The sequence below is a fragment of the Macaca mulatta genome, chromosome 11 (genome assembly GCF_049350105.2).
Source record: "Macaca mulatta isolate MMU2019108-1 chromosome 11, T2T-MMU8v2.0, whole genome shotgun sequence".
NCBI lineage: Eukaryota > Metazoa > Chordata > Mammalia > Primates > Cercopithecidae > Macaca > Macaca mulatta.
The window spans coordinates 109,204,857-109,218,583 of record NC_133416.1 but is presented as its reverse complement, the minus strand read 5'-3'; the positions used below and the strand labels follow the sequence as shown (position 1 = coordinate 109,218,583).

Genomic DNA, 13,727 nt, shown 5'->3' with positions numbered 1-13,727 from the left:
ATGGTAAAACCCCCGTCTCTGCTAAAAGTACAAAACTTAGCCCAGTGTGGTGGCAGGTGCCTGTTGTCCCAACTACTCGGGAGGCTGAGGAAGGAAAATCTCTTGAACCAGGGAGGCAGAGGTTACAGCGAGCCGAGATCGCGCCACTGCATTCCAGCCTGGGCAACAGAGCGAGACTTGGTCTCAAAAAAATAAAATAAAATTAAAATAAAATCATGTTTGAAAATTCTAATATTGGCATGTTAAATACACTTAAACACATCACTTTATTTTCTAATAACTGAGATTTTGTTATCTGCTGAAAATATTATGATAAAAAGCTGAGGCCGGGCACAGTGGCTCATGCCTGTAATCCCAGGACTTTGGGAGTCCAGGGCGGGCAGATCACCTGAGGTCAGAAGTTTGAGACCAGCCTGACCAACACGGAGAAGCCAGTCTCTACTAAAAATACAAAATTAGCCGGCCATGCTGGCACATGCCTGTAATCCCAGCTACTCAGGAGGCTGAGGCAGGAGAATCACTTGAACCCAGGAGGCAGAGGTTGCAGTGAGCCGAGATCATACTATTGCACTCCAGCCTGGGCAACAAGAGCGAAACTCTGTCTCAAAACAAAAACAAAAACAAAAGCAAAAACAAAAACAAAAACAAAAAAACCCCCACAACAACAATAACAAAAAACTGAACAATATTATTGATCCCTAGGAATACTTTATGGAAATAATAGGGTATCTAGGGCATATTAATTGTGGTAAATTATTTTAACATAAAAGGGTTTCTGTAAAACATTTTTCAGGTACAGTCTTTCAATTAATTAAATGAGTTGGAAAATACTGTTTGACATGTTCTTTTTTTTATTTTTTACAGACAGGGTTTTGCTATGTTCCCCAGGCTGGTTTTGAAATCCTGAGCTCAAGCAATCCTCTCGCCTCAACCTCCCAAAGTGCTGGGATTGCAGGTGCCAGCCACCATGTCCGGCCAACATGTTCTATTTTCTATTAGTGCCAAGCTTTAATTTTTTTCATTTTCAGGCTGCTCACTTTAAAACTGATGGCAAAAGAGCTCCCAACATGAAACAACTTGTACTTATTTCGAGTGTTTCTACATTTGTAAACAGCTCTGAAATCTAAGTATTGAAAAACTGATCACATTGAAAGTGATGCACTTGTAAGTGTTTGAAGAATTCCACAAGGAGCCTGTGCGTGTAGAAAGCAGGAACTTTTTAAGCTTTGCTAACACTTCACATTTAAACTGGAGTATAAAGAAGTTAATAGGGCTGGGCATAGTGGCTCACGCGTGTAATCCCAGCACTTTGGGAGGTCGAGGCGGGTGGGTCACCTGTGGTCAGGAGTTCGAGACCAGCCTGACCAACATGGTGAAACCCCGTCTCTACTAAAAAATACAAAAATTAGTTGAGCATGGTGGCAGGTGCCTGTAATCCCAGCTACTTAGGAGGCTGAGGCAGGAGAATCACTTGAACCCAGGAGGCAGAGGTTGCAGTGAGCCAAGACTGTGCCATTGCACTCCAGCCTGGGCAACAGAGCAAGATTCTGTCTCAAAAAAAAGAAAAAGAAGTTAATAGCCTCCCTTATGGCTGGGCAGGGTGGCTCACACCTGTAATCCCAGCACTATGGGAGGCTGAGGCGGGTGGATCACGAGGTCAGGAGTTCAAGACCAGCCTGGCCAACATGGTGAAACCCTGTCTCTACTAAACATACAAAAAATTAGCCGGACACAGTGGCTGATGCCTGTAATCCCAGCTACTCGGGAGGCTGAGGCAGAAGAATCACTTAAACTCAGAGGGCGGAGGTTTCAGTGAGCCAAGATCGCGCCACTGCACTCTAGCCCTGGGTGACAGTGAGATTCCTTCTCAAAAAAAAAAAAAAAAAAAAAAAAAAGCCTCTCTTACAGCAAATGCCTTTATTCCAAATTAATTCAATTTCAGTGTCACTGGTACTTGCAAGAACCTGAAGAGTTTAGGATTTAGGCCTGGTACAGTGGATCACGTCTATAATTTCAGGACTTTGGGAGGCTGAGGCAGGAAGATCACTTCGACTCAGGAGTTCGAGACCAGCCTGGCCAACATGGTGAAACCCTGTCTCTACTAAAAATACAAACATTAGGTGGGCATGGTACAGGGTCCCTGTAATCCAAGCTACTCAGGAGACTGAGGCAGGAGAATTGCTTGAACCCGGGAGGTAGAGTTTGCAGTGAGCCAAGATCATGGCATTGCACTCAAGCCTGGGTGACAGAACAAGACCCATCTCAAAAAAAAAAGAACCTGAAGGGTTTAGAATTTAGCATCACCAGTTTTCCTACCATAACCATTTTTCACACTAAAGGAATGTTGAGGTGGAGGATACCCTTCTGAGCACAATGCTGAAAGGGCAGAGAGACAGGAATGGGAACCAGTAATGGGGAAAAAAGCAGAGACAGCTCATAACCTTTGGCAGCACTTTTGCCATACAATTAACTCTGCCAGGGAAATCAGGCCTCCCTGCCTTGGCCTGAGGGTATAAAAAAGCAGGTACCAGGTGACTCATCCTAGAGTTCTTGTTACACAGGTCTGAGAATAATTCTGAACCTCAGACAGCCACATGCCAGGCATAGGAGCAAACACAGAGGAGAAGCACTGAGGTCGTTTGCCTGCTGTGGAGAAAGGGAAAGCAATGAAAGAATGAGGAGGACATTTACAAAGACAGGAAGGTGGGAATGAAGGTGCTCCAGATGCTCTGACAGAAGAGAAGACCAGACTTGGGGACTCTGTCTATTGATGGCAAATTAAGACTATGTCAAAGCCCAGGTATGGAGTCCACATGACATCAAACATGTGATCTGAAAACTTGAATTCCAGGGTCATGTTTTATTCTTGCTTATCTGTACATTTAAAACCATATAGGTGGAGGCCAGGCATGGTAGCTCACACCTGTAATCCCAGCATTTTGGGAGGCCAAGGAGGATGGATCACTTGAGCTCAGGAGTTCGAAACCAGCCTGGGCAACATGGTAAAAACCTGTCTCTACAAAAAATAAAAAAATTGGCCAGGCACAGTGGCTCATGCCTATAATCCCAGCACTTTGGGAGGCTGAGGCGGGTGGATCACTTGAGGATAGGAGTTCAAGACCAGCCTGGCCAACATGGTGAAACACCATCTCTACTAAAATATAAAAATTAGCCAGGCCTAGTGGTATATGCCTGTAATCCCACCTACTCGGGAGGCTGAGGCAGGAGAATCACTTGAACCTGGGAGGCGGAGGTTGCAGTGAGCCGGGATTGCACCATTGCACTCCAGCCTAGGCAACAGAATGAGACTCCGTCTCAAAAATTAAAAAATAAAAAAAATAAATAAATACAAAAATTAGCCAGGCATGGTGGCACCTACCTGTAGTCCCAGCTACTCAGGAGGCTAAGGTGGGAGGATCACTTGAGCCCAGTAGGCAGAGGTTGCAGTGAGCCGAGATCATGCCACTGCCCTCCAGCCTGGGAGACAGAGTGAGACCTTGTCTCAAAAATAAATAGATAGATAAATAAATTTAAAAAAAAAAAAACCATACAGGTGAAGGGAAGCTCAGAATATTTGGGACTAAGATATAAATAAATAAATAAATAAATAAATAAATAAAACCATACAGGTGGAACCAAAAGCACTTTGCAAATCGCCATTGAATGAATATCAGTACTGGCAAAAAAAAAAAAAAAAATTAACCTAATCGATACCACTTACTGAGCATTGGCTATGTACCCACTAGGCACCATTAGGTACTTACCATACATCATTTCATTTCATCTTCACAATCCTGAGGGGGGTCTATATCAACCCCATTTTACAAAGTAGGAAACTGGGTATTAGAGAGGCTATATAACTTGTTCAAGATCACAGGGCTACACGGAGGATTCCCTATCCCAATCCAGATGTTTAACTCCCTGACTTCCCAGCCTCTACTCTGCTTTAACAGCAGACAAGGAACTAAGCCATTAGGAGAATGATTGGGGGTGGGGAGCAAACACTAACGTAGATGCTGGTCAGTGTTTAACAGCCAGCTCTGGAGGGTGACTGGTTTGTGGCATTTGCCAATTTCTGTGGTGAAAATACTCCCAACATGTTAAAATTCAGGCTACCAAAAGAACCAAAACAAAAACAAAACAAAATACATAAATAAATAAAAATAAAATCTGGGCTACCAAAATGCAGGTCACTGGACACGGAGTTGGAAAAGAAACGCCCAGTCCATGCTCAGGAGCAGACACCAGCTAGCTCCAGCACGCCGTGGGAATGAACCAGCACGGTGATGAGAAGGCATCATTATGCCTTTGTTGCAGACCAGAAAGATGTAAACTAGGGAAGATCTTAGAAACTCCTCAAATACTGTAACTGTAAAACCTTTCTGCCAAATACCGCCACGGTAAATCTGATTATTTTTCAGGATGACAGAGTCTATAACACCCACCATCAATGCCTGAGTATCAATAGCCCACATTCCTACACCTTTGCACTACAACAGTACAACAGTGTTGACACAACAAAAATTCATAACTAGTTGTTTGATGAAACACCTATCTTTTCAAAGTTTCTTCTTTTAACTCCACAGATAGCTATAGAATTCACCCCTTCATCGGCAAAATATTTGTTAGATACAATCTGAGTCACAAATTCCCAGATCTATCAGGTAACAAGTATCAGTCAGTGATTTATTTCCACTAAGTGTAGAATTCAAAGAGGTGAGGAAATAAAACATAAATAAAAAATTTTAAAATTTTAAAAATCAAAAAAAATTTCCACTAAGTGACAAAGCAGCACCAATTTTACATTAGCTGAAATTTTGCTCAAGAATAGTTCATGAAAACTTTCCAAGAGGCAAATCAAAATGTGAACATTTCAAAACTTTTAAGAACAATAGCGTTTGCCCATTACCAGTTTAAAGATGAAAGAAGGCTGGGCGCACATTAGCTCATATCTGTAATCCCAGCACTCTGAGAGACTGAGGCAGGTGGATCACTTGTGGTCAGGGGCTTGAGACCAGCCTGGCCAAAATGGTGAAACCCCATCTCTACCAAAAATCAAAAAACAAAAAAAAATTAGCCAGCCATGGTGGTGGGCGCCTGTAATCCCAGCTACTCAGAAGGCTGAGGCATGAGAATCTCTTGAAACAAGGAGGTGGAGGTTGCCGTGAGCCGAGATCACGCCACTGCACTCCAGCCTGGGCGACACAGCAAGAGTCTGTCTCAAAAAGAAAAGAAAAAATAAAATAAAATAAAAATGAAAGAGCTCTTACCTCTCAATAAAAAATGTTCTTATAAGTCTTTCCATGTCTGATCTTACATATTAAGTAAATATTTTTTATTTTTGTTGTTTTGTTTTTCGCTTTTTTGGACAGCATACATAAGTAAATATTAAGTCACATCTTCTTCTGGTGATATTGGAATCCAGATGAGTATAACACTAAGAGGTAACCAAGAGACCCTATGGGTAGCCTCTTTTTATTTTTATTTTTTTTAAGCTCAAACTAAATGATTCCATCATGCAAGGGCAGAGGTAGCAGTATTTGGTTGGCCTAACTGTGCCTGGGTGCCTGATTCAGCAAACTGGAGAATGAGTGAGAGGTGAAACCAGCTGGTTCTCAGGCTGGCAGCAGTAGTCTCTCTACCCAGCTCCTACCACATCATTCTGCACCACACGGTTTCTGCAATGTGGTGGGCCCTGCCCAGCTCCACCCACCACTTCATTTGCCTCCTTGCTAGTAAGGCACTTTCTGGAAGCTGTAGGGAGGACAAGGCCAGCAAATTGCTCATTTGCCTGTGGTTCAGAAGCTGTTGAGGCTGTTATGTGTATACAGTTATTGCAGGGGTAGGTTGTGCCTAGGAAATCCGTTTATGTCCACATTTCCTGTATTTACATTTCTGCAAGTTAAGTAGACTGTGGAAAATTCCAAGTCGTTTGTGTAACATCCTACTTCAAACTAATTTATGATGTTAAGCTAGTGAATAATCACTTGATACTGAAAGGAATGAAAACGATACAAAGAAAACATGCTGGATAACAGAAGACTTTCCGAAGCTTGGTCAAACATTGTTCTCTAAGTTACTGGCTGCACAGGATATAAATACTCCAAAGCCTAGAACTATGGTGTACTGGAGGAACTTAGATGCTAACAGAATGCAACATCATGTGTGTCTCCAACCTGAAATGTATTAGATTGTTCCAAACCCACAGACTAATTGCTTGGATGATTGATCGGGACTTAGAATCTAAACAACTCATAATGCCCCAGTATAAAGAGACCATTATTTCCTTTATCTTTATAATATTCAAATATATTATTTAAAAGGGATAAGTATGGAATAGTCATACTACATTTTATTAGCTACTTTTAGTTATGAGAGCTAACTTTCTGGCAGCTTCACTTGGTGATGACTGTTTTAGAATTGGGGGGGCACCCTTCAGCTATATCAACTATTCTGAAACTTAAAAAGAATTTCCTACCAACAAATACAAACACCTTGCTCTTTTCTCACTACCCACAAGCAATTCTGCCCTCTCTCCGTCAGAGTTCCCTCTTGTTCACACATACAACACGTTTTTAAAGGATGTTTTGAAAAGACTGTAGAGAGGCAATCGTGGACCAGGGAGACCGTAAGGAAGCTATTTTAGCAGTTTGTCCAGAGATGACAGTGGCTTAGCCCAGTATGATGATAAAGAGGGAAATGAACGTGGTTTGATTTAGAAAGTTATTTGAGGGGAATCTCTAGAAACCATCCCCACATGACTCCAGTGGCTACAAATACCAAAAAAAATAGGGCCAGGCTCAGTGGTTCTCACCTGTAATCCCAGCACTTTGGGAGGCCAAGGCGGGCAGATCACCTGAGGTCAGGAGTTCGAGACCAGCCTGGGCAACATAGTGAAACCCTGTCTCTACTTAAAAAACAAAAATTAGCCAGGCGTGGTGGCACATACCTGTAATCCCAGCTACTCGGGCGGCTGAGGCAGGAGAATCGCTTGACCCCGGGAGGCAGAGGTTACAGTGAGCTGAGATCGTGCCACTGCACTCCCGCCTGGCCGACAGAGTGAGACTTCATCTCCAAAAATAAATAAAAATCAAAAAAAAAAAAAAGAAAAAGAAAAAGAAAAAATTAGAAATGAACACTTCCTCAGCAACCACATTCCGCCAGGCACATCTTACTTGATCTTCACATTAGAAGGAAAAGTACTCACTACTGGCATCTTTTTTTTTTTTTTTCTTTCTTTTTTTAGACAGAGTCTAACTCTTGTCACCCAGGCTGGAGTGTAGTGGCATAATCTCAGCTCACTGCAACCTCTGCCTCATGGGTTTAAGCAATTCTTGTGCCTCAGCCTCTCAAGTAGCTGATATTACAGGCGCCCACCACCACGTATGGCTAATTTTTGTATTTTTAGTAGAGAAGAGGTTTCACCATGTTGGCCAGGCTGGTCTCAAACTCCTGACCTCAAGTGCTCCACCTCCCTTGGCTTCCCAAAGTGTGGGGATTACAGGCGTAAGCCACCACGCCCGGCTCACTATTGCCATCTTAAAGATGAGGAAACAGTCTTAGAAAACTAACTTGGTCACAGAGTAAACAAGGAAGCCAAGCTGTGCATCTAGAACTCTCCAATTCCCTTTTTTCCTTCCTTCCTTTTCTTTTCTCTTCTCTTCTCTTCTCTCCTCTTTTCTTTTCTTTTCTGAGGGGAGGTTTAATAGGAAAAAGAAAGAGAAAGGAAAACAGCTCTCTCACGAGAGGGGACTTCCAAGAAGAAAGAACCCTAGAACTCTCTAATTCCGGAACTCTTCTCTGCTGTGCTATATTACATTTCTTTCAAGTTATTGTCATTTTCATGTGAGTTTACATGTTGTACATTTCAGTCAGGGGTGTATCAGCTATTTCTTCTGGAGCCAGCTATGGTGTCCTTGGCTCATAATAACTCTTCAATGCATGTTCTTGACGGAATGAAAGGCAATTACCGTGAGGTAAAGATGACTATGAAACTTTTTTTAATTGAGATTGAGGCCGGGCGCGGTGGCTCACGCCTGTAATCCCAGCACTTTGGGAGGCCGAGGCGGGCGGATCACAAGGTCAGGAGATCGAGACCACGGTGAAACCCCGTTTCTACTAAAAATACAAAAAAAATTAGCCGGGCGCGGTGGCGGGCGCCTGTAGTCCCAGCTACTCAGGAGGCTGAGGCAGGAGAATGGCGTGAACCCGGGAGGCGGAGCTTGCAGTGAGCCGAGATTGCGCCACTGCACTCCAGCCTGGGCGACAGAGCGAGACTCTGTCTCAAAAAAAAAAAAAAAAAAAAAAAAGAGATTGAGGCCGGGCACGGTGGCTCACACTTGTAATCCCAGCACTATGAGAGGCTGAGGTGGGAGGATCTCTTGAGCCCAGGAGTTCAAGACCAGCCCAGGCAATACAGTGAGACCCCATCTCTACAAAAAAACAAAATTAGCCAAGCATGGTGTCATGTTCCTGTAGTCCTAGCTACTTGGGAGGCTGAGGTGGGAGGATCACTTGAGCCCGGAAGGCAGAAGCTGCAGTGAGCGGAAATCATGCCATTGCAATCCAGTCTGGGCAAAAGAGCGAGACCCTGCCCCCTGAACAAAAAAAAAAAAAAAAGAAAATTGAGATGTTTGAAAGTTGTCAGCCCTGCATCAGTCAAGACTTTTGAGCAATACTCTAATGCCTTTTTAAAATGAAACATAGAATAAAAATAATTCATAATTTTACTTAATTCAGTGAGAAGAAAAGAATTTGTTGTACCCAAATGACAGGGAAAATTTAAATCAGAGGAGAAATTATATATTTACAGTAGACTCAGGCTGCAGAACACTGCATCCATCACCCTCAATTAATTTTGGGGCTGCAAAAGTTTGGGATCTTCACTTTTCTTATTTTGTTTTTCTTAGAATTAACTAATTTCATGTGCTTGTGAAGTCAATATTCAATTATAAATGATCATCTCAAAAATAATCCTTTTCGGCCAGGTACAGTGGCTCACGCCTGTAATCCTAACATTTTGGGAGGCTGAGGTGGGTGGATCACCTGAGGTCAAGAGTTCGAGACCAGCCTGACCAACATGGCGAAACCTCATCTTTACTAAAAAACACAAAAATTAGCTGGGCATGGTGGCGGACGCCTGTAATCCCATCTACTTGAGAGACTGAGCCAGGAGAATCACTTGAACCCAGGAGGAGGAGGCTGCAGTGAGTTGAGATCACACCATTGCACTCCAGCCTGGGCAACAGAGCAAAAACTCTGTCTCAAAACAACAATAATAATAATACTTTTCTAGCTAAAGGTTTTAAATGGCATGCCTGCCTTTTCATCTTTGTGACACTATAGATTAGAAATACTATGAGGTTATAATCACTGCACTGTAAAAACTGATATTACCATCATGTCAGAATATGTGATTTTATGCACACAGCCCTCATTAATTGAGTATTTTTTATCGTGATACCCATTGTTACAGCTGAACTGGAAAGCCAATATCACCATTGCCTGAAATTCTGTGTCGTCTCAGTAATCAAAAAAGTAGGCCGGGCGCGGTGGCTCAAGCCTGTAATCCCAGTACTTTGGGAGGCCGAGACGGGTGGATCACTAGGTCAGAAGATCGAGACCATCCTGGCTAACACGGTGAAACCCCGTCTCTACTAAAAAATACAAAAAACTAGCCGGGCGAGGTGGCGGGCGCCTGTAGTCCCAGCTACTCAGGAGGCTGAGGCAGGAGAATGGCCCGAACCCGGGAGGTGGAGCTTGCAGTGAGCTGAGATCCGGCCACTGCACTCCAGCCTGGGTGACAGAGCGAGACTCCGTCTCAAAAAAAATAAAAAAATAAAAAAATAATAAAAAATAAATAAAAAATAAAAAATAAAGTAATCAAAAAAGTTGGTTTAAGCAAAAGTCATCAAAAATTAGGGCCAGGCGCAGTGGCTCATGCCTGTAATCCCAGGACTTTGGGAGGCCAAGGCAGGCAGATCACTTGAGGTCAGGAGTTCGAGACCAGCCTGGCCAACATGATGAAACCCCATCTCTACTAAAAATACAAAAATTAGCCATGCGTGGTGGTGGGCGCCTGTAATCTCAGCTACTTGGGAGGCTGAGGCATAAGAATTGCTTAAACCCGTGAGGCAGAGGTTGCAGTGAGCTTGGATTGTGCCACTACACTCCAGCCTGGATGACAAGAGTTAGACTCTGTTTCAAAAAAGAAAAAAGAAAAAAAGGAAAAAAAAAAAAGATGCCAGTAGTGAGTACTTAAAAAAGTCTTAAAAATTGTATGAATGAATACATACCACAAACATTTTATTTTAACTTGAAGTGTATCAATGTATATTAATTTGCCTACCTGTGGATGTAGACCAGTGCCGTTACAAGAGTATGGGTCCACTATGTCTTCTTGGCATATACATCACATCTACTTTGAATCATCTCATTTCCAACTTTGGTTTCTTTAAAGTGGCAGGAAGTCTTAAAAACACTTTTGAAGCAATTTGAATTCAGACTCTTTCCAGTTTTCCTTATACCAGTTTCCTAAATATTTACAGTTGTCAGATCAATTACTAAAAGGACTGCAAATTTTTTTTGGACAATTTGTCTCTTTTTAATCTTGCCAAAGCATTCAACCAATTTTTTTGTTGTTGTTGTTGTTTTAAGATGGAGTTTCACTCTTGTCGCCCAGGCTGGAGTGCAATGGCACAATCCCAGCTCACTGCAACCTCTGCCTCCCAGATTCAAGCGACTCTCCTGCCTCAGCCTCCTGAGTAGCTGGGATTACAGGCGTGTGCCACCATGCCTGGCTAATTTTGTATTTTTAATAGAGATGGGGTTTCACCATGTTGGCCAGGCTGGTATTGAACTCCTGACCTCAAGTGATCCGCCCGCCTCAGCCTCCCAAAGTGCTGGGATTACAGGCGTGAGCCACTGTGTCCGGCACAAACAAATTTTTTTAGAAATTACAATTCTCTTTTTGCCTACACAGATCAACAGTTAATATGTGTTGCGTTAAGTCACACAGTTACAATACAAAATACAACTGGCATGAACATAAATATAATTTGGGAATAAACACAATTGGCATTTGATAAGAATACAAAGACATGGGTAAGAGAAGCAAGTACCTACAGAGTGGCCCTCACAGGAAGGAGTTTTGAGGGATCATTGGCTTCAGTCAGTGCATTTTTCAAAGAACGAATTCATCAGTTAACCCAGCAAGTTGATTAAGTTGAGGCTACTAAATAAAAGAGCTTCTGATATTACATTCACATATAAAGCGATCACTTCTAAAATTAGCTCCCAACCAAACATCCTTTCCTATCCAGACCAATGTGGACGGCCCCCTTCATAATACTAATAGCAAGTGCTTCTACATACTATGTTCTTCCACCAGAGTGTTAATGAGTTTTCTGTGAGTTCGTGTTAATAATGAAGTACGTGCAATTATTAACCAATAGAGAAGCAGAGAGACGTCAAGTAACCTGTCCAAAGTTCTACGGTTGGGACACATAATAGAGCCATACCCTAATCCAGGCTGTCTGTTGCAAAGTTGTTGCTCTTAATCATGCTATGTTCCCTCTTAGTATTATTATTAAATATTGTAAATAGTCAACAATGCAAGTCAAATCAACCACAAACTGGGACCGCAAATCTTCTGAAACACAAGGATTTCATTTCTAATTGTGCTGGAAAACAGAACTGCAACCAAAGTCAATGAACAATGAGGTGCTGGCAGAATCAGTTAACAATTAAAGAGGAGGAAACTAACAAGGTTAATGAAACAGGACCATATGACACAAATTATCTTGTTCAACATTCAACCAATATTTACCAAGTGCCTGCAATGTGTCAGGCTCTGTCACAAATGCTATAGACAAACCCCAAATCTCTATCCTCATGGAGCGTATATTTTGTGTGAGACAGGCAATAAACAAGATCAATATCTTTACATACAGATTAAGAATGGCCACTGGAAGGCCAGGCGCGGTGGCTCACGCCTATAATCCTAGGAATTTTGGAGGCAGAGGCGGGCAGATCACTTGAGGCCAGGAGTTCGAGACCAGACTGGCCAACATGGTGAAACGCTGTCTCTACTAAAAATACAAAAAATTAGCTGGACATGGTGGCAGGAGCCTGTAGTCCCGTCTACTCAGGAGGCTGACACAGGAGAATTGCTTGAACTGGGAGGCAGAGGTTGCAGTGAGCTGAGGTCATGCCACTGCACTCCAGCCTGGGCGACAGAGCAAAGTTCTGTCTTAAAAAAAAAAAAAAAAAAAAAAAAAAAAAAAAAGTCCATTGGGAAAATTGGAGTCTTCAGACATTTTTGCAAAAATGAACCTCTTCATATGCCCCTTCAAAAGCTAAATGTAGTTAATGGGAAACCTGGTATTAAACCACTCATAGACAACCTGCTTCTGGGGCAGAGGTTCGTAGTAGCAAAGCAGCTCCCTCCCTCGCTATGAGCTACTGAAAGTCAGCGCTTGACACCAGGGTTTATAAAAAACAAAAAGAGAAGGAAACTTTCCTTAAAAAGTTAAATGTGAAATGAAAGACTTACTATAATATAATCATAAAACTATTTTTCTGTATTGGAAAAAGAATGCAAGGCTGGGCGCAGTGACCCACGCCTGTAATCCCAGCACTTTGGGAGGCCAAGGCGGGAGTTCAAGACCAGCCTGACCAACAGAGAGAAACCCCATCTCTACTAAAAGTACAAAATTAGCCGGCGAGGCCGGGCGCGGTGGCTCATGCCAGTAATCCCAACACTTTGGGAGGCCGAGGCCAGTGGAACACCTGAAGTCAGGAGTCCGGGCCCGGCCAACATGGTGAAACCCTGTCTCAACTAAAAATACAAAAATTGGCTGGGCATGGTAGCAGGTGCCTGTAATTCCAGCTACTCAGGGGGCTGAGGCAGGAGAATCTTTTGAACCTGGGAGGCAGAGGTTGCAGTGAGCCGAGATCGCGCCATTGCACTTGAGCCTGGGGGATAAGAGTGAGACTTCGTCTCAAAAAAAAAAAAAAAAAAAAAAAAATTAGCCGGGGCAAGGTGGCACATGCCTCTAATCACAGCTACTCGGGAGGCTGAGGTGGGAGAATAGCTTGAACCGGGAGGCAGGAGGTTGCTGTGAGCCGAGAGTGTGCCATTGCACTCCAGCCTGGGCAACAAAAGTGAAACTCCACCTCAAAAAAAAAAAAAGCATTTTCTCTATAAAGATATTTTATCTATAAAGATCAGCATCTGAAGAATTAACACATACTTGTCATAACCCAAAATTTGTGATTGTTATATAAATGTAAGTTAAACTCGTTATTTTCCTAATTGTTAGTATCATTTTTGAAGTTAAAGACCTGACCAAACTTCTTTTACTTCATTTACTCTGCAATTTTGTTCCCCTTTTTAAAGTGGCTTGATTCTAGGTGACCCAGTTTTCTGTCATCAACTACTGAGCAGAGAGTGTGGGGTCATGAGGTAGAACAATGTGGGTGGCCAAAGGCCGCAATCTATGCCACAAAACTGTATTCACACAGAAAGTGAGACGTGCTAATAAAGAGAAAAGCCAGGATCTAGAATTGGCAACACTGAAGAGTAAAGGATCACAGAATATCATGAGCAAGATATCATGGCAAGAGACACATGCCAAAAAGAAGATGGAAGACAGTGGTCTACAAGCTGGAAAAAGTTAATAATTTGATAAGAAACTATAACAAGGTAAGCGTGATTCGGCTTGAGA

At 42.7% G+C, this 13,727-nt stretch overlaps 1 protein-coding gene across 2 annotated transcripts in view; it reads right to left on the bottom strand.

The window, feature by feature from the left end:
• The window catches only part of DRAM1 (DNA damage regulated autophagy modulator 1), a 47,976-nt gene that overhangs the window by 24,930 nt on the left and 9,319 nt on the right, over positions 1-13,727 (bottom strand). Inside the window, exon 2 of one of the 2 annotated variants that reach the window (XR_013400567.1) lies at positions 6,950-7,071. The gene's annotated coding sequence lies outside the window, so the exon portion shown is untranslated. 2 annotated transcript variants of the gene reach the window in all.